The 25,711-nt window shown below is 38.7% G+C and overlaps 1 long non-coding RNA gene across 1 annotated transcript; it reads left to right on the top strand.

The window, feature by feature from the left end:
• Positions 1-8,833: 8,833 nt before the first annotated feature.
• LOC140700128 (uncharacterized) lies at positions 8,834-20,783 on the top strand. Its single transcript, XR_012078357.1, has 3 exons — positions 8,834-9,003; positions 17,374-17,604; positions 20,699-20,783. It is a non-coding gene; the product is annotated as an uncharacterized lncRNA (long non-coding RNA).
• The last annotated feature ends 4,928 nt before the right edge of the window (positions 20,784-25,711 follow it).

Raw genomic sequence — 25,711 nt, 5'->3', positions numbered from 1 at the left:
GAAAAGGAATTTATCTGTTATGACCCAATATCCCACATAGCTTTTTAAAAATTCTAAACAATATCCAATTTTTAAAAGGAGAAATAAAAGGAAAATAACTTACAAAGTAATATATAATTCAATTTTATTATAATAAGATGTATTTCAATATGTAAATATACAGATGTGACTATACTTAAAAACACCTATATAATCCAAAAGAAGTACAAGAAAATGAAAATTCAGAGATCCAAGAGGCTAACTTGAATAAAGCCCAGTGATAAGACATACATATCTTATATAACATATAATAACAGAGCAGACTTGTTACTATGAAAAAGAGAAAAAATAACCTTGATTGAGGTAGCAATAACATGAAATAAATTATAGACTGTCCATTAAAGAAAATGCAGAAGTGTATGTTTCACAAATAAGCTGGAACTTACAACTCTTGTGTCTTACTTATAACTCTTACATCAGAATGATTCACTTTTTATAACATGTTAAAGGTAATTTAAAAAAAAAAAAACCATCATAGAAAATATATCTCATTTTAAAATCTCAATACATATCAATGCATAAATATACCTTTTTATATAAAAAGACCTTGGGCATACAATTGAATACTACTCAGCAATAAAAAGGAACAAACTACTGATACATGCAACACTTTAGTTCAATCTTAAAGGCGTCATCCTTAGTAAAAACAAGACCTCTATTGACATTACTGGAGAACAGATTACTCATTGTCAGGAGTTCAGAATCAGAGAAGGGTTATGACTACAAAGGAGGAGCCTAAGGGAGTTTTTTTGAGTAATGAAACTATTCTTTATCCTGACTGTGGTGGTTGGTCACCTTGAATCAATTCTGTGTTAAAACGCATACTGCTATACACCAACAAACAAACAAACAAAACCAAAAAAGGCAACTTGACTGTACAGTAATTTAAAAAAGAGAATCATTGTATTAGTCAGGGGTCTCTACAGAAGCAGAATCAATAGGATGTGTGTGTGTGTGTGTGTGCGCGCGCATGTGCGTGCGTGCGCACATGCGTGCATGTGTCTGTGTATGTATTTATTATAAGGACTGTCTTGTCTGATTATGAAGGATGACAAGTCCAAAGCTGAGTGTGAGTTGTCAATCTGGAGACCAAGGAGAGTCAATGGTACAGATGAAATATGAAGACAGTCTGCTGAAGAATTTCCTCTTGCTCAAGGAGGCTGATCTCTTTGTTCTATTCATACCTTCAGTTGACTGGATGAGGTTCACCCGCATTATGGGGGCCAATTTGTCTTACCCAAAATTCACCAAATTAAACATTAATCTCATTCAAAATCACCCTTCAAATTGACACATAAAAATTAACCATAACAATCATGGGGGCCATATCCTTCAATAAGCAATGGGAAATTGATGGTGGAATGGAAAAAAAAAGTAATATAAGAGGTATAGTCAAGTCAAGAAGCATCCCATCATAAATGAATGTCATGTGCCTTTCATGTTTCTTATCATTTGACTCCAACATGTAAAGAGTATGTGATAGAAAAAAAAGTTTTTAAAACAGACTTTATTCATGAAACTTAGTGATAGTCCTGTATTTTGTCTATCTACACATTTCATAGCGCTAATTCTAAGTCTACTAAGGAAAGCTCTCACTTTCAAATCTTATCACAAGTAGCCCTTGCTCTATACAGTCCCTGCTTTACTGTATTACTGAAACCATGCGTTTCAGAATGATGCAAAGGGAGGCCACAGCTCCAGTATGCACAGGTTTCAAATAACACGAGCTGTGCCTGGCAAGGACCGCCTGTACGTATCCACTGTGACGGCTACAAACACAAACTGAAATATGTATACCTATTAGCAGCTCTGATACCACAAATAGCATTGGTGTCAGCCAAGTGAGCTTCTAAAATTGTAAATCACTCTTGGCGAATTTCCAAACAAAATAAAAAATAACCTTTTCCAGCTATGCAAAAAGGTGTTTGCATTCCTGGAAAGTTTGGTATATATTAAAATGCACAAATAATACTTTATGTTTATATGTATAATGCTAGGTTCCTGTCTGCTGAATGTCAATAGTAACCCCCTTCTCCCATATTGTGATAAACAAACATTCCCCACAAATTTCCAAAATGCTTCTAAAGAAGCAAAATACCCTCAGATGGGTAATCACCACTTACAACCTTAAGAACTTAGTACCCACTTAAAATTCTATTACAACTAAACTTCAGGAGACCTATTTTTCTTATAAGATTGGACAAGATAAGCATCCTGAAGTTTAGGGAACTCTGGCATTTACCCCTCAGATTTAAATTGTTCGCAGGATCTTGGTCAATTAGCAACTCAGGGAGAAAGACTTCCTCGTTTCCTCATATATTACAGATGCTGAATAAATCTGAAATCTAAAGAAGGTAAACTTGATTTTGGTTAAAAAAATTGTAATTACTAGTTATAGTAACTCTGAAAGCTGACTTCAGTAAAATGGAAAATAATTCATTCAAAAACGACAGGTTTTCTTTAGTTCCTCTGGTTACTATTAGTTTTCTTGTTGCTACTTTGCATCAGGACCAGTAAACCCGATTCTTAAGGTAATGAGCAAAGGAGAGCCATTAGGAAAGGCTATTGTCTTTAAAATAAGCTCGCCCAAGGACTGACAGAGGGTGGAAACGATGCCCTTGACATCGCAGTAAATCCTCCATGTGGTTCAGCCCCTGGGCAATAGATATGCTATTGTTTTATTTCGTCTATTTTAAAATTTTGCTTGTAAACTAAACGTCCATGATACATTGCGAGACAGTAGAGCTGTGACCCACGTAAATGTTTTGGTAACCCATTAAAATGACGATTTACTGCTTCAGTTATGCTTCTGATAACATCATTCATTTTGGATCATTCAATTAGTACAGACAGTGGGGTCCCTGATTATAAGACACTGTCACTATTTCTGGAAAACAAAATAAAATAGAGGCATGTGCTTCCCAATGGTTGTTTATCACTTGATAATCACAGAGTCCTTACAGCTATTCTCTATATTTCAAGAACTCCTATTTTTTTCTCAGGATCCAGCAGTTCTTTGTTTTAATTTATTTTCCTTTTAAATACCTCCCGCTATTTAAGCAATAATTCCTTCTAAATCAATTGTTAGCAGCAGTTAATGACCGGTTGGTTAATTAATAGCTCAAAGCAAAGCTGAGGGTGTTCCCTGTTCTAACAAACCACCAGACTCTAACTGGGGTATTATTGTTAACGCACCCTGTAATCATTTGCTTCTCAGCCTCACTGCCACACATTATTTTATTTTCACGAGAAAGGGTGAGTTGAATGGAAAATAGATGACAGCATTATCAAATCAATCATAATAATATACATATTTTAAGATTATTTGAATGTCCAGATTGATCCTTATTTCCATAGGATGTGCCAGTGGGCAGGGATGAAGTATCAGCCTGTACTGTAATTTAGGAAGCTCATTTAACCATAGTGGTTTCCTCTCTTCAGCCTCCAAGTCTCCGAGCCTGGTGTAGCTGCAACAGCTCCATGGCATTCTGAACCTTTTCTGGTCCAAAATTGTATTCTTAAGCACTTCCCTCTCTGACAGTGAAGGGAGAGAAACTGTGCTGCACATTTTCTGCCTGATAAACACATGGTTTACTTACTGACACCAGAGATGCCTTTTGTGCAGCTAGTGGAGAGGATATGCGCTTAATAATTAGTGCAAGAAACTAAACATCAAGAGTCCTCAGTTCTATTCCTAACTTCTTCTGCCTTGCTTCATGCGATCTCAGGGAAGTAACTTAGCAAGTCTGTGCTTCTTGTGCTAAAAATACTAACAATCGGCCAAAATTAAAGAGAAGATGAGTGTTCATCAAGACCAAAAATGAGTCTAAAGGTGCTATGATACCCTAGAATTCTGCCATTTCTAGAAATATTTATGAACATGGTGCATGAGAATAAATGACAGGCAGATATTTTGTGATTTACTAAAGTGATGCTTTCATTTTTTATGCCTTCTTTTCACCATCAACTCCTTGAGATAGTATTGGCAAGAGAGCTTTGGTGATAATGTCCAATCCTTTCTGTGTATTTACAAGACCCTGAGATGCCAAGGGTAAATAATACTGTGAAGGGTTAGGGTATGCATAGCAGCTAATATTTTTCCTTGTAGATTTCAATGCAATAGACGATTGCTGGGTGAAACAAGATATTACTGTGGAATCATAAATCTCAAACCCCAGCTTCAAGGATTTGCTGACCACATGAGGACATGGTCTTTCACAGATGATAACAGAGGAGAAAAGTCGATGAACTAAAATCAGGAAGGAAACGTATAGGCTATTCACGAATAGGGAAGACTCTGAAAGGAAAAGACGTGGAAGATACAAAAACCCTGGAGGAAAAAAAGATGAATATGAAAGATATTACAAAATGCTCTTCCAGTAAATGTTATGTGGTACACTTACGCTTGTGAGAACCACAAATAATGCTTTCAGCTGAGTCACAAAGGAAGCAAGAGCCAGAGCCCGTGTCCCCTCATCTCTGACAGGATTTCAAGCTTGGTTTGCAGGCAGCTGCCTGATTATTATTAAAGGTTACCCATTGGAGCTCCAGCCTATATTTTATTATTTCCATGATTTCTAAAAGTTCACTGTTTTTTGAAACTGACTCAGATTGCCAGAATAAGCAAAACATATCCATTAACATAATGAATTTTCAACATGCTCCCAGTCTACAGTGACGATTAACAGCATAAAAGATTAAAATGATACACAGAAATGACTTTTTGACTGAACTAAGTTCCTAAGTGGATTGCCCTCCCTTGAGATTACCGGCAATGGTCTAAAATTTGAAATATGATGTTCCCATCAGAGATATAAAAGACATTCTTTGCTCTATATCAATTTAAACAGCCATCTCAGATTTAGGAATAATAGAATTATTCCAAGGCAGAGATGTATTTTAATTTTATATTAATATTAAAGGGGAAAAAAAACTGCTGCTTGCTGTGTTCCTAGTCTATTCTAGGTACTAAGGCTTATTTCTTTTAATCTTGACAATAAATTGGCCTGGCTAGTATTATTATATACATTTTATTGTGCATACTGAAGACACTAAGATGCAGCGATGTTAAGTAACTTGCTCAAGGTTAGCCAACTAGCAGTTAGCAGAGCCAGTGTCAGGCACAGGTCTTCCTGACTCCAACATCTGTTATATCCAATGCATAGCACTGATCTTTGAATCTCACATCAATCTCTAAACCAGAGTGTGTTACTTCTGATGATCCACAATCATCTTTTTCCTCTTTCAAGTTCCATTCTTGTACCACATTCACTTTATATTTTTCTAAAATGTATTTCCAACCATAGAATTATCTGGAGAAAAATAGAAGACTGTGAGGTCATACTTGCCATCTGCAGGCTCTTGACTACAGCTATATGGCTAACCCTGAAACAGAATTCCTCACCTCAAAGCTCACCTTCATGGCTGAATGGAAACCCAACCAAAAGTGCACATGCTTAGGATGTGGATACAATTTGCCACGGGAGCACTCAGGATTTTTTTTTTTTTTAACTACGTTCAACAGGCTTTTTCGAGAATCAACCATGGGTGAGTGTGTCTTAGAGCTGCCCTGCAGGAGTGCTTAGTCTGGTAGTTCAACTGAAGGAAGACTGAACAATCCATGAGTGAGCACAATGCAACATGGGAGACTCAAGGGCAGCCTTTGTGACTTCTGAATGATTTTTGATTATAGCTGTGGGTCTGAATTAACAACATTTCTTCCACATTTGTCCAAGCAAGGAAGACAAAATCCCTATGTATGTCCTACTATAGCAAATGTGGAGTCTCTTTATTAAATTGGCTTTTGTTTCAGGTTTACCACCTCGACTTCTCTGCTTTAAAGCAGTCTGCTGTGTAAGCTGTCAAAGCTACTAATTAGTTATAGATTGAAAACTTAAGCATATAGTTTATGATCTTATGAGTTTAGGACCACCTTGTGGTAGATCACATAGCAATATTTTAGTCGGTTGGGCCCTATTTACTATATATTGGTGAGAATGTGAGAAGAAATAAGCCAAGTGCAATAAATGTATTTCTCACACACAACCAAAAGAACATATCTGGCTATTAAACCACACTAATTATTCACAAAGTTCGGCAAATATTCAAAATACTGTGGCATTGGAAGCTAATGCAGTAAAAATAATTCTCACACATTTTCATTCTCTGTGAAAATTGTTCTTCCAATTTGCTTTTAAAGTGTTTACAGTTCATTAGAAAATGTCTAATCTCCACCAAACAGTATTCAAAGCAGCATATTTTCTATTCCTTCACATTACACCATTGGTGGATAATAATCCAAGAACGTGTTACTGAAAAGTAAAAGAAGCAACTTGGAAACAGCACTTCATTTTGCAAATTTCCAATTTGCAAAAGAGGAAGTTCAGGTGATGACCCAGCTTCAGGAAAAAAACATAAGACGACTTCCTTCTTGGGCGGGGCTTCTGATTGGAATAGTTGACAGTGTGGCTTGAATTTGAGTCTTGGGGATCATTTAAAGAGCAGATATCATTAAGCCAAACCATCAGGAGGGAGAAATGTGCTGCTTCACAAAGTCTACATTTATATTCAACTACCAGTGAGTGCCCCAGGGAGTATGGGAAGAAAATGGAGGCAGTGAAGTTCAGGGTAAATCATGGCATAAATGCCACCTTGGGCACTCCATTCTATCTACTTAATTATCTGAGAAAATCAGAGCTACTTCTTCATTTTTATGCACAAGAGAGAAAGAAAATAGTCACTTTATTTTGTTTTTAAATAAATAGCAAGCATTGATATCCAAGTTTATCTTCAAAAGAAAAAACAATGGGCAAATATTCTCTGGGAAATCTTCATGATTTACAGTAATAGGGATTTCACCCTGCTAAATTGCTTTTTCCAGGGCGTCCCTTTCCTAATGATTGTTGTCCAAAGGTTATGCAGTCATAGCCAACAGAACATACACTACAGAATTAGCGAAATGGTAGCATTCAGGAGTTCCATTTAGGGGACGTGGGGTAGAGCCCAAGGGTAGAGTGCATAGCCCAGTGGTACAAAACTTGCTTAGCATGCGTGAGGTCCTGAGTTCAATCCCCAGTACTTCCCTTAACAAAAACAAAAATTTTAAAAATAAATAAAAAGGAAGTTCCATTTAAATTCACGTATGTCCAAGGTAAGGATTGTTTGAGCTAGATTAATCTCCAGGTTTTTTCCAGTCACTTTTGATTCATCAGAAGGTAAAGAGAGACAGGAGGTTACTTGTAATGACATGGATGGATAATTACACTCCTTTTTTCTTTATTATCTTGATGATGGCTCATGTGGACAAACTTGGTACAGGTCTAACCTATCTTTTGCAGACCCTGGAACAAGACTATGAACAGAGTCCAAATTATTTAAAACATATAAATCGAGTTTTGTTTTTAAAAAAAAAAAAAACACTGATTAAATAAAATACGTCCTATCTTCCTATCTAAACAAGTATCCTTTAAACCGCCTGGAACCCCAGACGGGAATTTTGGATTCTCGAACGTTTCAGAGTTGCAGGCTGGGAAGTCAGCAAGCTCAGGATCTCTGTCCTGGGCTGTGAAAACTGTGGAAAGTTATTTTCCAAATCTGCTCCAATTTTCCAACATTACTCCAAGAATGTGCAGATCAAAACTGAACAGAATATGCTCCACTTTGGAAAGAATGGCCGTGTATACATATTTCACAAAGATAGCCATCCAGAATAGTTTTAGGACTTGAGAGAGTTTTATTCATCTGAAAATGCACTTAAAAGACTCAGCTCATGCCTGAAGGCAACCAAATAAATGCAAACCCTCTAGACTTCCGCCAGCATTGGGCTCATAGCTAACATAACAGAAAGACAATTTCTTGGCTCTCACGTGTCGCATCACTGCCACGGCGCGTATCAGTTACAATTTATGGCCCTGTCACAGTTTGGTACTGCTGGCTAAAAGGCTTTTTTTCTAAACAGCTTTCTGTATGGAAAATTCAGAACCCAACTGTTTGGATGGTTTGATTATTTAAATATTTTTTCATTGTTTTTGTTCATTTATTTAACTCATTCTATCAGCACTGGTAATTTATCAATTACTTGTTCAGGTATAAGATCTACGGAGATTGAAACAAATAAGCTTTTGCCAAGTCCAGGGACTTGGGCTATTATCTGGTCTACCTAGGGTTAAATATTTACATTTGATAATATGATTCGAGTGCTTTGAAAAATGCCTCAACATTTTCTCAAGAAAAACAGTATTTTTGCAGGGACTTAATGAGAGTAAAGCACCATTTGAAGAATTCAGCTCTGTATAAGGGAAGGCACCATCCACAAGGAAACCAGCAGCTTCACTTGGGTACCTAATTCTGTTAGGAATTCTTAAGCCTACCTTTCCCCTCTGTATCACAAATTCTTACTGAGTGCTCACTCTAAGCAATTCTCATTTGTTAGCTTATTATCTCATTTATTTCCCCTATAAAAACTCCAAGATCCACATGGGATCAGAAGCCTCAATCCTCCTCACAGGAGAGTACCATCTAAGACTAGCAGCTTTGGAAGAATCTCACAGTTCTATAAATACTACTGCCTGGCTAGAAAAGTTCTAATTCCATGTTCTGTACAGAGTGTAACTCCATGTTGGTGCTCCATAAAAGTTAAACACCAATAATAACTGTGGTGGTAATCAGAATCTGTTTTGATATAAACTAGTTTATCTCAACCTTGTTTTTACCCTGTGTCTCCTAGTAATTGTCTGGCATTTTCCCTGCTGTTCTTGTCTTTTTTAATTACATCCTACTGACATGACTCTTAAAGCATCTTAAAGCAAATGGAAGGAAGGCTTAATGCTTTCTACACAAAAGGAGCAGCAGGAAGCAGGTGCCTAGCAGTCAGCATAACGAACTCAAAAGAACTGGGCCGATCTTGCTTTCATTCCCCATAAATACAAAGGGGGATTTCCAGTTGAGGAAATCATCAAAGAAAGAGTAAGTAACATTCTTAAAGTCACATGTAGCCAAGCCCAGATTTCTACTCAGGTCAATCTGACTCCACATTCAGTGCTTCTCCTGTGGATGAGGGCTAGTGATTGCTTTGAGAAGAAAAGGAGACAGAATTAAAACTTGACTCCATATTGTTCTGGCTTCGAAAGGAATGAGATTCAAAATGTGTGTCTCTGATGAGGCTGGAGAAGTGGGGGGTGGTCTTGTTAAGGAGGCAACTTGTTTAATGACTGCGGATGGCATCTTCTCCCTGACCAATCATATCACATTTCTGTAGACTGTCACAAAGGGGGTGGGGTCAGCAAGAGGGACAGAGAAGTGCAAAGCTAGCAACACTAACGAAAACCAACCCGAAACACAGGCCCAGTTGTCAGCAGATGAACAGTCGCTGCAGGACAGTGCCGCAATCCGGAGTAGCCAAGCCCTTCCCCCTCTGCTCTGGCCTGAGGAAGAGCTGGCCCTTTGTTCCCATCATTGACCAGGAGATACAGCCTTCACTCACTCGAGCCCTGATACTTTTACTCCTTCTATCCCTATTTTAATGTCTTTCTTTAACGTCCTGCTGGCTTGTGACTAGGCTTCAAGCTGAACCTTGCCTTATCATCATTCTGGCAAAAAATTTAATCATTTCATTATAAAGTCTTTTGTTTACTCTCCATTAGAAATAGATTATTTATTAGATAATCCTATAAAGAGGTTGTTAAAGCTGTTCCTCCCACTGGATTGTGAGCAATTTGAGATGTCTGAATCGTCTTTAGATATACCCCCTACCTAGTACACAGTAAATGATACGTAAATGAGAAAAAAATGAAATTCCCACTGTTGGTAACTGGTTGAGGCAGTCATGGAGGCCGATTCATGAAGTGAAGCCATGTGCTGGTCCATCTAGAATAAAGTTGTTTTCTTCCTGGTTCCTCCCTTGAAGATAGATCTTTATATTAAAAATAGTGTCATTTCCTCAAAAGATTAAGCACTGAGTAAAGATTCTCTAGGATCTTCTAAGCTGTGGATAGAAGCTGCTGCAATACATACATAATCCAAAGTTAGTACTTAATGTTAACCTTATTCATGCATTTTTAAGCCATATTTATGTTATACATAAGGAAGCTATCAATAAATAATCACAGTCCCTGATTTCCAGAATCTTATAGTCTAGTGGGAAAGACAGTTATAACTTACAAAAATAATTATTAAATTACAAATGTAGAAAAATATAATTCAAAAAGTTCCATATGGAAAAATATGGGTACCATGTTAAGCATACAGCAGAAAGAACTCTTTGGTGAAGGGGTGACCTTGACAAATAACATGCGGGAAAGAAAGAAGATAATTTAAGAGACTCTTGCAATTGTCTGTGAAAGAGATAATGTTGACATGGACCAGTGTGGTGTCAGTTCAGATGAACAGAGGTGGATATATTTGATTTCAAAATTTGAATTGTTAAGATTCTGTGATTGGATGGAAGAGTGATGAAAGATAAAGAGAGCAAGGATGACTCTCAGTGAATAATGATGCCATTCACTGAGATAAGGAGCAATGACAAGGGGCAGTAGGTGGATGGGGAGCAGGAAAGAATGAAGAATTCAATTTGGGACATGTTTCCTGAAAGAGTATTTATATGAGCCCTAAAAAATGGAACTAAAACTCTGTAAATAAGAGATTTTTTCAGCCTTCAAATAAACTTTATAACAATTTTCTCTACTGCAATTGAGAAAGATCAAGCAGAATGCAATGGACTAATGTCATTCAGAGCGCTCCCAAAACTTTGAATATCACTCCACATTTTGAGAGGTTCCTATATTTTGAATCCTACCCTCCTGGGTTAAAATTTTAAGAAAAAAAAATATTTTCCAGGTTCCTTTACAGCTAGGTGAGCCTTAAATTCCATCAGTCAAAAGTGCCTGCTGAGACTTTGAGTTGAAAATGAGCTACTGAAAGCAGGACGCCTGCATCAATGATGTGCGGGCATTGTCATGAAGCTGGTGGCGGTACCAGTAATCAATATCAGGCCAGTTAAAAGTGAAGCTCTGTTGTTGTTTCTGAAAGCTGAGAGCCTACTTCTCCAGATCTCTCAGCAATTCTGTGTAATAGTCCCTGGTAGCTCCCATTCTATTTAAAGGAACAAGTTATCCTCTTCAACTAAAACAACCCAGAGTCTAATTACTACATAGTGACAATTATATTAATATATTGATAGAACATTTCTACTTAAACACATTGTTATACATTGAACAATAAGTGACACATTTATTTTACCCATTGCAAAGCACGTTCATATTCATTGTTTATCTAAGGTAGTCAGTACATGTATTTTCCTCTCATTACACAAAGTAAAATAGAGATCCCAGATGTTTAATGATTTATCTAATGCCACAGAGCTAATTGATAGAGATGGGTCTCAAGTCTAGGCTTTTTAATTCCAAACTCCATGTTTCTAAGAAGTAACAGCATTTAGGACAAATATAATAAACTAGTTAGTAAAATTCACGAAAACATATTAGTGAAACAGGTCATTTAACTTTAATGAGCTTTTAAAATCAGATACAAAAGACCAAAAAAAAAAAATCCGCCATAGGGGATAATGTTATTAATTCATCCCTGAAATGCAAGTCAACAATATTAGTGTTTTTGAAAAACTCTTTAATATTTCTTGGCAGTCTAGGCATTGGTTTGCCTAAGTTGACAATTACATATGATTGAATTTGTATTATTGAGAGACATAGAGGACAAGAAATGTTTATTCAAAATATGTTAAATCTACTTGAATTTAGAAAGTATTTCATTTCTTTAGCTGCCACACTTAAATCAGGGGTAGATGACAATTAAGCAAATGGTTTTGAAAATTGAATATTCTGTTTCACAAAATAGTTTACTCCCCAAACTCTGCTACCCTTACAAACACACACACACACACACACACACACACACTCTCAGAAGCATGTACAAGTAGAGAAACTAGCAAAGCTGCTGGAAATCTAGTGCACTGAAATTATTCAACAGGAAATCACTTAATTCTCCCAAAATACAAGCGTTTTGAACAATGATTTACCTATATGTCCAAGAATAAACGTTAGAGTTGGAGTTTGAATTCCCACTCTGCTACTTGTTAACTGTGTAATCTTTGGCAAATTCCTTTCCGCATCAGCGTTTTTCAACTTAAAAATTAGAACAGTACTAATCATATTTAGCCCAGAGGACTCTGGAGAGAATAATTACTCCATATATGCAAAGGCACTAATCATGGTATTGGATACATTGTAAGTACTCACCATGTGTTGATTGTATTTCTAAATAAGAGTGTACTAGATCCACAAATTAAAATGTTATCATTTAAAATCATCTTCAAATGAAAGGTCTCCAATGTACCCCCTTTCTTCTTGGGTAAATTATGTGTTTGTTGTCCTAGAAAGAGAGCTATAATTTGACTCTCCATAAAATTTCCTTGATCCTGAGGCTATAACACTTAAGCATTCAGAGTATTAGAAAGTTGAGTATCTAAATAGGGTCCTCTGAAAGAATTTTGATTACATTGTATACTCCCATCTTACTGCCTTGGAACAAAATAATTATACTCTTTTGAACACGAGGTTTCAGTGCACCAACCCAGATTTCTAAAGCTGTGCAGCCTCTGGCCAGATAGAGCTTGATGATATGAAATTCGGTCCACCTTGTTCTCTTGATAACCAAAACAATTTTAACAATCATGGAAATTAAAATCCCGTGCAATAGCTGGTAATGTGGCACAGAAGGGGGACAGTGGGTACACTTAAACTCTACAAAATCTACTCAAAGTTGTGCTCAGTTTTATCTGAAAAACAAACAAGAAAGCAAATAGTAGCTTTAATTCTTGTTTCTTGGAAAGAAAATTAGGTGCTCTTCCCCTGGCATGTAAAGAGAGAATGCACATGTTAGCATTCAAGACTTCTTAAAACTACATCTGCATTTTGTCTGGAGAGAAAATGTTAGCATTGCTCCCTTGATTGTCCTGAAACATTTTTTGAGTCGACATGGTATTCATGTTGGTCTCTGTACCTTTCCTCAATCTGGTTAAGAGTGCTTATACCTTCCAGACTTTCTAAGCCATCAGTAGTTTTCCTGTCCATCACTTCAACAGCACAAGACAGGACCATAACACAGAAAATTTAAGCCAAGGTGAAAGAAAAATTGTGACTTGTCTTGGCCCTCTCCTGGACGTTAGGTTTCTCCTCTGGCTTTTTACTGAGTTTGCCTGAGAGGCCTCTGAGAGCCATAGCTGCTCATTTATGTGACCCCTTTCTTGCTAAAACCACGTCAAATCTTGTTCTCTCATTTTAACTATATTCCTGCCCCTCTGTTTACTGGAGTAGATTTTCCTTAAAGATTAGCCTTGCCTAAGACCTCATGACCCAAGATTTATTACTTTCTGCATCTTCCTTCCCCCTTGCATTGTAAGAGCGTCCTTGTGTTCTGCCTATAACCCACACACTGACAGAGAAACATTATTTTTTTTCTACTTCCAAAAGTTTGCATAATTGCCAGATCTACGTGTGGAAGCTGTGTAACTGCGCTGACACGGGATGAAAGGCAAAGGCAATTTTTTGTAACTCTGCTACCACTTAGAAGCACAGCGTTGCAAAACTAGAGACATGGGATCTCAAAGAATGTATAAGGCAGAGGTTGAAAATTCAAATGCATTTCGAGTCCAGGCAGGTAAAATTATTATGTTTGGGGATTACACGTAAAACAATAGAGTCTTGGATTGCCGGTGAATTGACTCCAGCCACTGAAAATAATTACACGCTGTGCTCTGCGAACAAAGCCTCTAAATGAGCCAGAGTCCACCTTTGGCCCATATCAGTTTTGTGATCCATAACCGGTCAAATGGCTCTCCTCTCAATTCATTAAACCCTCACTGAAGAATATATTCTCCCCATCACTTTTTAAATAACAAAGTCCTGGTATTACCTGACGGCTAAGAAAGCCCTTTCTGCTTTTCACACCAAATATCCAATCCAAAGAAGACCTCTGCAGTGTTTTTTGTTTTGTTTTGTTTTTCCCTAAAACACATCTCAGACACAATCAATTCACTTTTAAAGACACAGTTGCAGTGAGGATTGTAATCACTTTACATTTTGGTCTTCCACAAAACCCTCCTAACTCTAAGTGTATCAGTCTACGGGACACACAACCACAAGAATCACCTTCCTTAAATATGTCGCAGTAATATTGTTTCTCTGCCTGACAAACTGCAGGGGGCCTCAACCCCTCCCTGTGCTCATTCTGAATTCTTGATGATGACAAGAAAGCTTCTTTTTAACATATTCACCCTTTTTCAATTACGCTTCCTCCTCTCTTATTCCCATTTGAACTCATCTTCTATTTCAAGCAAATTTGCTTCTTACCTTCAACGCTAAGCCAGTTTCTGAATTTTGGCACACATTTTCCCTCTCTTCTCCCACAAATGTCCACTCCATTTCTTTTTTCCCTAAAACTGTGCCCTTTGCTCTTTCAAGATATCACTCAAGACATAAGACCTCAAAGAACAAATCACAAATAAACCTGAAGATTTTGGTCATGTCAGTCATGCAAGCATCACCTCGGCACCCCTGGACATATAGAGAGTTTTATGTCTCATAGTTGGTTGTGCATGTAATTACAGGGATTTTACAACTGGAAATACAGAATGATGGTTAAACATGCAGGAATTAGAGCCAGATTAGGTTCATATCTTTACCCCTCACTAGTTGAGTGATCCGAGGCTAAATAATTAACTTATCTGATCAAAAGATAAGTTTGTCATCTGGAAAATAAAGGCATCATGAGATTCATTCATTCACTGAGCAAATGTTTATTGAGCATATGCTCCGTGGAAGGATCTGTTATCGGTGGTAAAAATACAATAGTGTAAATAAAAGACAAAAATGTTGAACCTCATGCAGCTTATGGTCTAGCGGATTGTGGGAAGAATAAATGAGATAATCAATATCTTAGCACAAAGTTTCTCAGTGGTAAGCACTAAATAAATGTTAGCTACTAACAATATTTTTTAAGCTAAAATTGGATAGTAACTTGAGGAAATTAGCACATGTCTCATGGAGAAAGTGTAACATGGTTTTAGGATTACTTCTGCAAGAATTTTGTAAGACTTGAACTAGGTCTTGCATTTAAAGATCTTTGCAAAGGGTTTGGACCATAAGGAATACTTAGGTAAGTGGCAATTGTCGGTATAGCCACTGCTGTTGTCATAAATGAAGATGTTCAAAGTGTCCCCATTGCTAGTAGGATATGAGAAAGTTCCATCTGCCTGGTCACTAATTTTGTTGTTGCAAGTACATCATGCTCCCTTAGAAAGGGAGACCTTGGACTTCTTCAGAGCTGCTAGGTCCCTGGTCTCTCCATTGGAGCCATCTTTGTTGCGGCTCCTATCTCATAGCCATCTTTTTAACCTAATCACATAATGAGGAAATCACATAATGAGGAAACTGTAAATGTTTTCTTTAAAACACCAGTGATTATATATAGATGGCAAAACTAACCTTCCCTAAACCAAATGTGGCAGAATCTCTGGAACAAAATGCTGCATGCTCAGAAACAGTAAAGGAGCAGGAGCGAGGAAATTTGGTCCAGAGATCCCAGAAAAACTATTTACTGGCAATTCTGTCTATATCTGATTTGTTGGAATCTGAATCATTAGTGTCTTGATAGCAAGTAATTACTTCCTCTGAGATCAAGGTAACGAGGGAAATGGCCTTCGCTTTGAACTTCATAGCAGAATTAAGACTGAACTTGTTTTACAGATAAGTGGCCTAAAGGCAGAGGCAGCATAAGGAACTAATGGATCATTGATGGAGAAAGAAGGCTTACATTTGGCCCCTTTAAGGCTTTTATGCCAAACCCCCCGGGCACCGTCCGGCAGGAGAGGAACTCTGTATTTTGGAAACAAAACTGCCTGAATATAATCTGCACAGAGATTAAACACTGTTTTCAAAAAGAGCCTCTTCCAGACTATTTTAAGAGGACCTTCAGGATCACCCAACTCATTTCCTCTCTGACTCACTTGATGCAGTTTTCAGTCACAGCAAGTAGAAGGAACCTAATATATTCTCTTATTTACTTCCCACAAAATGCCTCATTTTATCAACAAGGAAAATGAAGTTCAGGAAAAAGATATTTCCCAGCCAGCAAGTTGGTAAGACCATAATGCAGATCTTGGTCTGCTGATCTCCAGAGCCAATGCTTTATTCTTGTTGCTCATTATAAACACATTAAGTGCTGTGGTTTGGAGGTTGGTTCACAAGTATGAATGTGGGTGACTTTCCCATCACTACCACCACACTGGGTTTCTGAGGCTCTGTGAGCCTTTGCTTTAGTTCAAGATTGTCATAGGAGGATGTCCCAGTGGTGTTCTTATGGGATTAGTCAGGGAGATAGAATGAAGGCTTGGGATTCTAATGACCTTGATCTCTGTTGGAAGTAACTGTTCAAGGTGTTGGTTGCTGACAAAGCTAAGCGTGGACGAAAGGGGAAGGTAATTTGAACTGGACTGTTGCATTTGTCGGATTAGCTCAGATGACAGTTGAAGTCTGCAGAGAATGATTCAGCTCACACACAGCTCCTAGGTGCTCATTTCTGCCCAGATGACCCCTCCAGTGACGCTCTATGCTATTGTCATTCTAAGCATGCAGCTTTGGTATCACCTGGGGGGTTAGTGGAAATGCAGAATTTCCAGCTCCAGATCTACCAAATCAGAGTCTACATTTTAACCACATTCCCCAGGGCATCTTTATGTTAGAGTTAGAAGTAGTCCAATATGTTATCTCTATACTAGGCTTAAGACAGAAGAAATCTTCGTGAAGCTTTCTTTGGTCTTATCTGCCTGAGCTTCCTCACAATCTCTCATTCTAACTGCCTCCCTGGGAATCTGCCTGGTAAACAGAACCCAGGGCTCCCCTCCCTGGGAACTATCACCTCCTCTGTGCTCGTCACCTACCTGCCTCTCTCCTCTCCCCGGGCCCCAGGGAATTTTTTTTCCCTAGCCTTAGTGGACCTACTCTTTTCCATTGTTTGTCCCAGTTTTTTTTATGTATCTTCACTTAGGTCTATTAAGGGCTTAAGTGCTTTTGGAACAAAAAAGCCCAAAAGACTAGGAATCCAATTTCCAGATCCACCCTGCCCTCAGCCCTGAGCTGAGGCCACTAAATAGAACCAACTCTCTGTTGAAATGAAGTCAAAATAAGGGAATAAAGAGAGGTGAGGCTGGGAGCATGGAGAGAATTGATTAATTTATCAGAAAAGTAAGCTGCCACACTTACACATGATGCGTTCTAACGAAATACTCTCACGGTGTGTTTCTGTCTATGCTGTTGCTTTTCGTAGATCCCTAGAAACTAAGGCCTGATTCTCCCTTCGACCTTGGATCCACATAGATGCTGAGAAGATGTCCAGATAGTTGTGGTTGACTTAAAGCACCTCTGGCTTGAGATTATTCAGCTAGAAAATGACCCCACGTCTGTCCACTCTGAGCACGTGGGGAGGTCGTCCAGGCCGGCAGCTAACAATGTGAGCACTGCCATCCGACTCTGCCATTCTCTAGCTGAGTGGCTCTGGGTGAGTCTCTTAATGTCTCTCGCCTTTTTCTTCTTGTGGACGAGCACAATAACATTATACCAACTTCAGAGAGTGTTTATAAGATTAAACGACAAGTTGCATGTAAATGTTAATACACTACCTGGCATTTGGCACGCCTAAGAAACTTGAGCTTCTCTTATAATTTCAGAATCACTATTCACGAAATGTTAACATTCACTCATCAGCTAGACAATTATGAAGGTTTCAATCTAGACTCCTAATGTTGAAAATTATTGTTTAAAAATTTTAGTTGGAAACAAGGTCAATATAATACAAATAATGTATTTACTGAGCATGAACTCTGTGCCACCTTCTCATGTGGAATCCTCAGACTCTTTGGAGACAGTTCCTACTTTCATCCCTCTGTTTCACCTGATCACCAAACCTATTTCCTCTTTCCCTGGCCCGTAGCTGGAGACCGGGCAGACGACAGCCTAGGTGTGGCCGTGTAACTGAGTGGAGAGGAACGTGTGAGGCAAGGATTACACAACTTCCAGGCTTGATCCACTAGAATCCACCCTGTGCCGTCCCCTGTGCTCTTTCCTCCTCCATGGCAACCCTGAAAAGTGTATGTTAACGATGGAGGAGCTACAAGAGGGAAGGTCCTGGGATCCTCACCGCCTCTTAGAGGAAAACCACCAGCAGATCAAGAAAAATCATTTTGGATTTTATATAAGCGAGAAATACCTTTCCATTATGTTTCCTTTCCAGCATGTGTTCATTACAGCAGCTAATCTCACCTTAACTAATGCATTCAGTCTATCTAAAGCCACATGGCTCATAATGAGGGACTGGAATTCTAGATCAGTTAAACCCCAAAGTCTGTGCTCTCATTCATCACACTATTCTGGCATTAAGTTTCACCTGAAAGCCAAAAAGTGGTCTATTTTAGCCACCTACCAAATTACGCCAAATAGTAAACACTAGAAGGGGACAAATCTGAAATCTAGAAACATCTCAACTGGGTTGTTTTCAGAAGCCAGTGCATGAATCAGCTGGTTTGTGAGCCCTGGGAATCTCCTAGCTGTCATCAGATGGTCTCAGGCAATGTCACTTTATTAGGAAGACAAGTTTGCCTCAAGAACCCATCATTGATTTTTTGAAATCTGTTGTTAGTTTTACTTCTCTCTCTGTAGGGTATTGAACCAGTGCCTTGTATGTTTGGAGTCTCTAATGAGGCTGGTAATGGTCTTATAAACTCTCCATGGAACTCACACCTCTAATTGAGAATCAGACATGAGATTGGCCAGAGCCCAGGGAATATTTTCAAAGTGTGGGCTTATGGTGGCAACTGTTTGCTTAGAAGCCTCGGGAACTTCTCCCTCCCGGAGCCTTAAAGGACTAATGCAGGCCATCACTCCACTTGTTGGAACAGAAGCTCTGTAGTGAATCAGAAAACAACACCTGTAACAACAACAGTAAACACCTGCCTGGCACATGCACATAACAAGTGCTTTCAAGGGTACATCTCAGCATCGGTAGGCATTGGGACAATCTCCATTTTACTGATGAAGTTCTTGAGAATCAGTAAAGCTAAGTGACTTGCCAAGAGCATAATAAAATAGGGTATGAACATCGGCCTTCTAACTCCAAATCCATCACAAAGCTCTTCCACTCCCTGTACCTAAATTCTCAGAGAGCCTAGTAAGCTCACTGCAATAAAAATCAATGGGGCCATGATGGAAAAGAATATGAAAAGGAATATATTTATATGGACAACTGAATCACTATGCTATACACCAGAAATTAACACAACATTGTAAATCAATTGTACTTTAATAGAAGAAAAAGAAAAGCACATATTAGAATCCCTCACACATAATAAATGTTCAACTAAAAACAAATCAGTGGAGCTGATTCTCATATTCTTTCAGATGATGGAAGCTCACCTACAGACAAAACGATATGGCTGATGAGTGAGGGTCTGTTCAGGCATCATCCCTGCCCTCCTCCCTGTCCACACAGGCCCCTGCCTCCACCAGACTCGTGGCCCTTCAGATATGCCAGATTTGTCTTAACAATTCTGTGCCTTATGCAGCAGACAGTATGGCTTGTGTAATTAATTTTTCTAGCTCCAAAGTCTGGAAGCAGAACTCTCGCAGGTGGGGTCTGAGCTTCTCCCTTCTACGCAGAGCTTGGCCTGACTAAAGTCAAGTGAAAGAACCCTAGCAGAAGACACGATGCTTCTCTGCTTGCAACCCTCTCCCAAGGCAAAGCCTAAGAATATTTACACATGCAAAGGGGAGCATCGGATTTGTTGTGTTCAGAAGGCTCATTACCACCACTCCTCAGTGCAGTGAGCTGCAAATCTGTGTTCCCACCTTACCACAGTATATGGTTCAAAAAAATCTAAAGATGGGCTAAAAATACCCAAGCCAGATTCCGCACTTCTGTGAGAAGGCTGAGCACACCGGTGACATTCATGGTAAAGACAGCACCAACATTATACACAACAAGTCGTGTCCTGATGAGTTAATTGCCCCAACTGAACGTAAGTGCAGTGGAGGAAAAGCGAATGTCAATGCCTGAGACGTTCCTTTTTCACACAGGAAAGGAAACCCCACATGGAGATTTAAGATCTTATGAAAACTTGTGCAAAGATAACTTTAAAGGAGAAAAAGAACTGCTCAGATTTGTAGATGAGGCGATCTCATGAATAAAATATCATACTTCATCAGTTTTAAAAGAAAAAATAAGACTATTTAGCACAGTTCTGTGTCCTTCCCACTCAGCATGGATCAGTGGAAAGAGTAGGTGCTTAGAAACAAAGACCTGAAGTCTAAGTTCCTTTGTTCCCCTCTAACTGGTTATGTGGTGATGACCAAGTTTATGAACTGCTCTGTCTCCACTTTCATATATTATACATATATATAAACATTGGGGATAATGCCTATTTCTCCCAGGATTTTTTAAAAATTAAGTACAATTGCACAATACACAGTGCCTGGAGTAGCATCCAATACATAACTGATGTTCAGTAAATATCAATTCCCCCTTCACTCTGCACTGCAAGGAGTAGAATGAAGAATGCTCTACATTTTCTTTCTGATAAGTCATCGTATTCATTCTGCAGGTTAACACTCAAGTCTCCATCCCCAGTTCTTCCCCACCACAGAAGAAAAGAATATATGTGAAAAATCTTGTGAGGAATCTATAAGTGTTACTAGGGTAGAAGAAGACCTTTTGAGTTCTCCAGCTGGGAAAAGCAAAACTGATTCACCTGGTAGTGCTAAGGTAAAACAAAAAATAGTAAGTAGCTTAATCACCATAAAATGTGCTACTTCAGCAGAACTTAATAGTGACTAACAAAATATTAATACTAATAAAACATTTCCATTTTCTAGGTATATTTTAAAAACCCCTTCTCTGATACAACATTTCATGAGTCCAATAAAATTTGGAATGTTTACATATTGGATTGTTGTTGGTCTATTAAAATCATATGCAAAGAATTTAACATCTTTTTTGGGGAGGTGGGAGGATATTCACTGTTTCCTGGAGGAAATAAAAGAGAATGTCATTTTTCTTTATATCAAGAGAAGAATTTGATTATGCTTACTTGGTGTTAACTGAACAAGTACTCCTCTGGGCAGTTCTACCACGTGAGCATGTGTCCTTATGTGCAGAGGTTTACACTCACATACAGTCATCCAGGCTTCCTAGAACCATATTATAAATGACTCCCTTCTTCAGTACACTTCAGAAGGACCATGAGGCTTAGTAAATGTAAATTTATAACCTAAATAATAGCCACGAATCCATTCATCTCTATTATTTCTAAGGAATCAAATTTAATATTAGCAAGACTGCCTTAATATAGAATCACATGAGCAACAGAGTCAGGTTTTCAAGAAGACAACCTTTGCTGAACCTCATATGCTTAAATCAATAACCGTAATGTTGTTAAGAGCTCTGCAAATCCGTATTCATTTTCTTTCCATCACTCTCAACCTTTGGATTCATGAAGTGCAAATAAAATGCAAACGATGACAACTAAGCAAAGCAGGGAAATGTTACACAAATGTCAGGGGCAATTGAGGATTTGGGGGGAAAAAGGGCAAACATTTACTTCAGGAAATGTGAACATCAGGAACTGGACATATCTCGAAAGGTATCACTTCTTGAAGGATGACAAAGCAATATAAACCCCAAAAGCCACAAAATCATAATTTGTTATTATATGACATTCCTAAATCTCATGTCATTTGAGATGTTATTTCCCCAGGTGCCAAGTTCCAAGCTTTTTTGCAAACTTCTGGGCTCCACTCCACATCTCAACCTAGGCCAGGCCAGTGGAGAACTTACCCCAGTCTAGAAATGAAATTCTTTTTGCTTTAAGTGAAAAAATATGAAAAGAAAGAACGTTTGAAAAATGCTGGTGAAATGTAACTTTTCCCCACAATAATTTTCTGGCACTTATGACAAAGATCCTCTGTTACTTACAACTTTCAGTGAATTTCATTCTTGGCTTAGTTGCAACCCAAAGAACTGACAGGAGAGGGATATTAATATATCTCTAGGGGTGAGGGAGCTGTTTTTCAAGTTGATGGAAGCATTGAGTGTTTGGAACACCTCATACTTCAGTAAAACCCAATTTTCTCTTACAGGTTTCACTCAGTAGCAAGAAGGCACTCTTATTCCAATGGTTAGATTCCAACAGCATCTCTAAAAGAGAAAAGATACTCTGCAGGGATGTTTAGGAGTTTTTGTTATTTGCAAATGTACTTTCACCTTGTCCGGTTCCAGTGAATTCTAACCACGGAGACAAGGCGTCAGACTTCTAATGATTTGTAGAGAACTACGCTACCAAAAGTTTTACGTATTCCTCATGTCTGAGCCCTCTGGGTCTCTTGGAAGCACATGGCCAGGGATTTGCTGGCAGACTAGAATGATATTTTACAGCAAATAATTAGATGGGAGAGAAGGGGGATTTCAGTGGGGTGCTGTGGTTTGTAAGATGGGAAATACGGACATTTTCTGGTAGGGAGACATTAAAAATTTCAAGAAGATTCATGAATTCAACAATCCATGTTGTCAGGCCTTCAGATAGCTCCCTTCTAGTCACGAGGTCACCCCAGGCTATCGGCGGTAATGGGAGCTGGAAAAGCTGTAAAAGGTTTTTAACCTTTCTGTTGAATCTCTGAGGTACTGGGAAGAAAATCAAACACAAGGAAGGCTGTTAATAGTCATCGAGGTATCTGGGCGGTCCATTCTGAAAACTGCTATCATCAGCTAGAACCTCTGCCAGGGGTTTTCAAATCTGAGAGATCGCTCACAAAGGCTTCCTCAATTCCTCTGTCATAGGTGAGAGCTGCTGTTTTGATTGTTTTAGCAATTGACAGAATGTCAAACACATTTCAAATATGAGGAGAGCTTGGGAGAACTTGAATCAAGATCCTCTGTTTGGAAAGAACATTCTGGTTGTTAGTAAGGGAGTTAGGGCTCCCTGTTTAAACCCCAAGTTTAGGAAAGATGTGAAAGTAGGTCTTAGAAGCAAACGGTTCACTTTCCAAAACCTTCGGAGTTAATTAATTACCGGCAGAAAGGTGCTACTTTCATTAAGGTTCCACTGCAGATTTTAACATGGCTGAGAGTTAATAAAATCTGAATTAATTTAGTCCCAAGGTAGGGTCTCAACTCTTCTCCAAATTGTATGTAAATTCCACTTACTCTGATTGAGGGGTAAATTCAATTCATTTACTTAGCACTTAATCTATGTCAGATGCAGTTTAACCACATGATATGACCTCAGTAAATTTTCACAATAACTCCATGAAGTACATATCATTATTATTCCTGTTTTGAAGATATGAAAATTAAGGTCATGGTCAGATAGCTGTTTTGCAGTAAAGCTTGGATTCCAACCTACCAATGATCTGTTAACACCTGATTTTCCTGTACATGATACTGGAGTTTATTGGACAGATCATGTACAGCAAAAGGAAAATTTTATAAAGACCGTGAAGGTAAGATTACTGGTGGCATCTAATCCTGGGAAACAAAGACCACTGAGTCAGAGTAAGTCCAAAGCAGCTTTCCCAGGAACTTATGAATAATCATATACCAATAGTTCAACCAAAAATTGACCAAAATGCACCATCTTTCACCAGCACTAACCTTGATACACAGCACATGATGAAGTAACTGCTTCTTAACTCTTCACCCTGACCACTGAGCATCAGCAACAGAAATGTTTATAAGGGGGGATAGGTTAGCCTGTTTAACTATTCAGAGCAATAATAATTACTATTTGATTTTGCAAAAAGATTCAGGTATTCTTTGACAGAATGGAGCATTTGACATTCTGTGTTTTTTGTTTGCTGTCTTTTTTGTTTTGATTTTGATCAAGAGCAGATGTTGACAGTAGCAGATAAAATGCACATAAGTCTGTAGTTTAATCAATAGTAGGACGTGCAGCTCTGTGCGTGATGTGATTTTTCCTCTTTGGCATATCAGCATTTTGTCAGGGGAAACTCAACAGAACTTTCCTCTTCCTACAACCTATCCTAACTCCTTCCCTTCACCTCTTTTCTCTCCCCAGCACCACCAAATTGCTAGAGCGGTTGATTTGGCCGCTGGATCTAAACAATCTCAGCTATAACCATACTAAATCAGAAATTGTTAGTAAAATTGAGCTGTGGTACACTAGGAACATCCAGAGATTTGGCTCTCAAGGAAACCATGTTTTCTCCCTTCTGAATTCCAAGATGCCTGTAGGAGAGCACAAGAAAACCTGCAGAAGCAGAGACCTGAGGAACCCAGTAGAAATGATCATGATAATGCTTTTCTTTTTTCAAATTCCTGGGGGAAGAAAAACTCCTTGAGTTTTCTGCCTACGGAACAGAATAGTGTGGGATTCAGGCTGTTAGCTTCCTCCTTCTTGACTTCTTCAGGAACTTTGTATTTCTACTTAAGTGTGTGTTACATAAAATGGGGTTGCTTGACCTGCCTGTGATGGTTGTAGGAGTTAGCAACTTTGTGTTGCTGATTAGTGCGTGCACTCAGTTGAGGATTAGCAGAAGCTGCTAGCTTTGTTAGCACTGAGGCTGGGCTTCCACCATCACTAGGACGCACAGCAGATCTCTGCTCACATAGATGCCCTGCTCCTAGTCTCCACTCTTACTCCGCTCGCTCACAACACCCCGACAGTTACTAGCCAGCTGTGAAATGAAACAGGCACTCTGAAAATCTCTCTTTCTATACACAAACACACACACATGCACACATGCACACATACACAATTTTCTGCAACAGTATCCCACTGTGGAGAGGAACAAAAGCTATCATTTCATTGAAAAGAGTCCCTTAGAGATGGGAGGGCAGGAGAGTATAACTGCTCTTCAGTTTCTAGAGGAACCACTCTCTAATAGGTGCGATACCCCAAGTCAAGGAGGGGTCACATGTTGTTTTTGCCACAACTCACATCCTAAACCCTATGTCCTTTCTCCTTGGCCAGGATAAAGCCAAGGATAGCACTGTTCACCTCAGCTAGAAAGTCATTACATCTTCAAACCCTTGGTGTTAGGAGAGCCTTCTTCTTGCTAAAATTGTGACAGCATGATGTCACCCAAACTGGGTCTAGTCGCTTGCTCTTCCTTTTCACAAATGTGTAGAAAACCAGAGGCCATGCAGGAAACTTGGAATGAGGAAAGAGATATACTGTTTGCTGTGAGTTTGATGAGAGTTGAACAGTTTTTCAGCCTGTGCATGATCTGACTGCTGGCTTGGAAACCCTGTTGAGAGATTTGGCTACAGAGATTTCATCATCAAAGATCTTGTCTGGCAAACGTTTTCCTACCCCACCTTTCCTTCCATGGATCTCTTGTATTTTATTAGTAAACTATCAACTTTGATTTCTTTTTTTTTTTTTGAATCAGTTTGCCTTCTCATTTGTCACAACCAAATATTTGTATTTCAAATACTACAAAAATAAATAAATTAATAACAAGGAGGGTTTTAGCTCATTCTAAATGAAATTTCTAGGTTTTTATAATGCAAATTTCTCTTGTGGTCCAGCACACCCGTCAGAAATGCCAATGTTCAAAACGATTCCAGCGTTTTTGTGCGTGTGTCGAAAGAAGTTCAT

Source organism: Vicugna pacos, chromosome 2 (assembly GCF_048564905.1).
Source record: "Vicugna pacos chromosome 2, VicPac4, whole genome shotgun sequence".
NCBI classification, from domain to species: Eukaryota; Metazoa; Chordata; class Mammalia; order Artiodactyla; family Camelidae; genus Vicugna; species Vicugna pacos.
The sequence above is the reverse complement of the archived record's forward strand: the minus strand, read 5'-3'. Positions and strand labels throughout refer to the sequence as shown.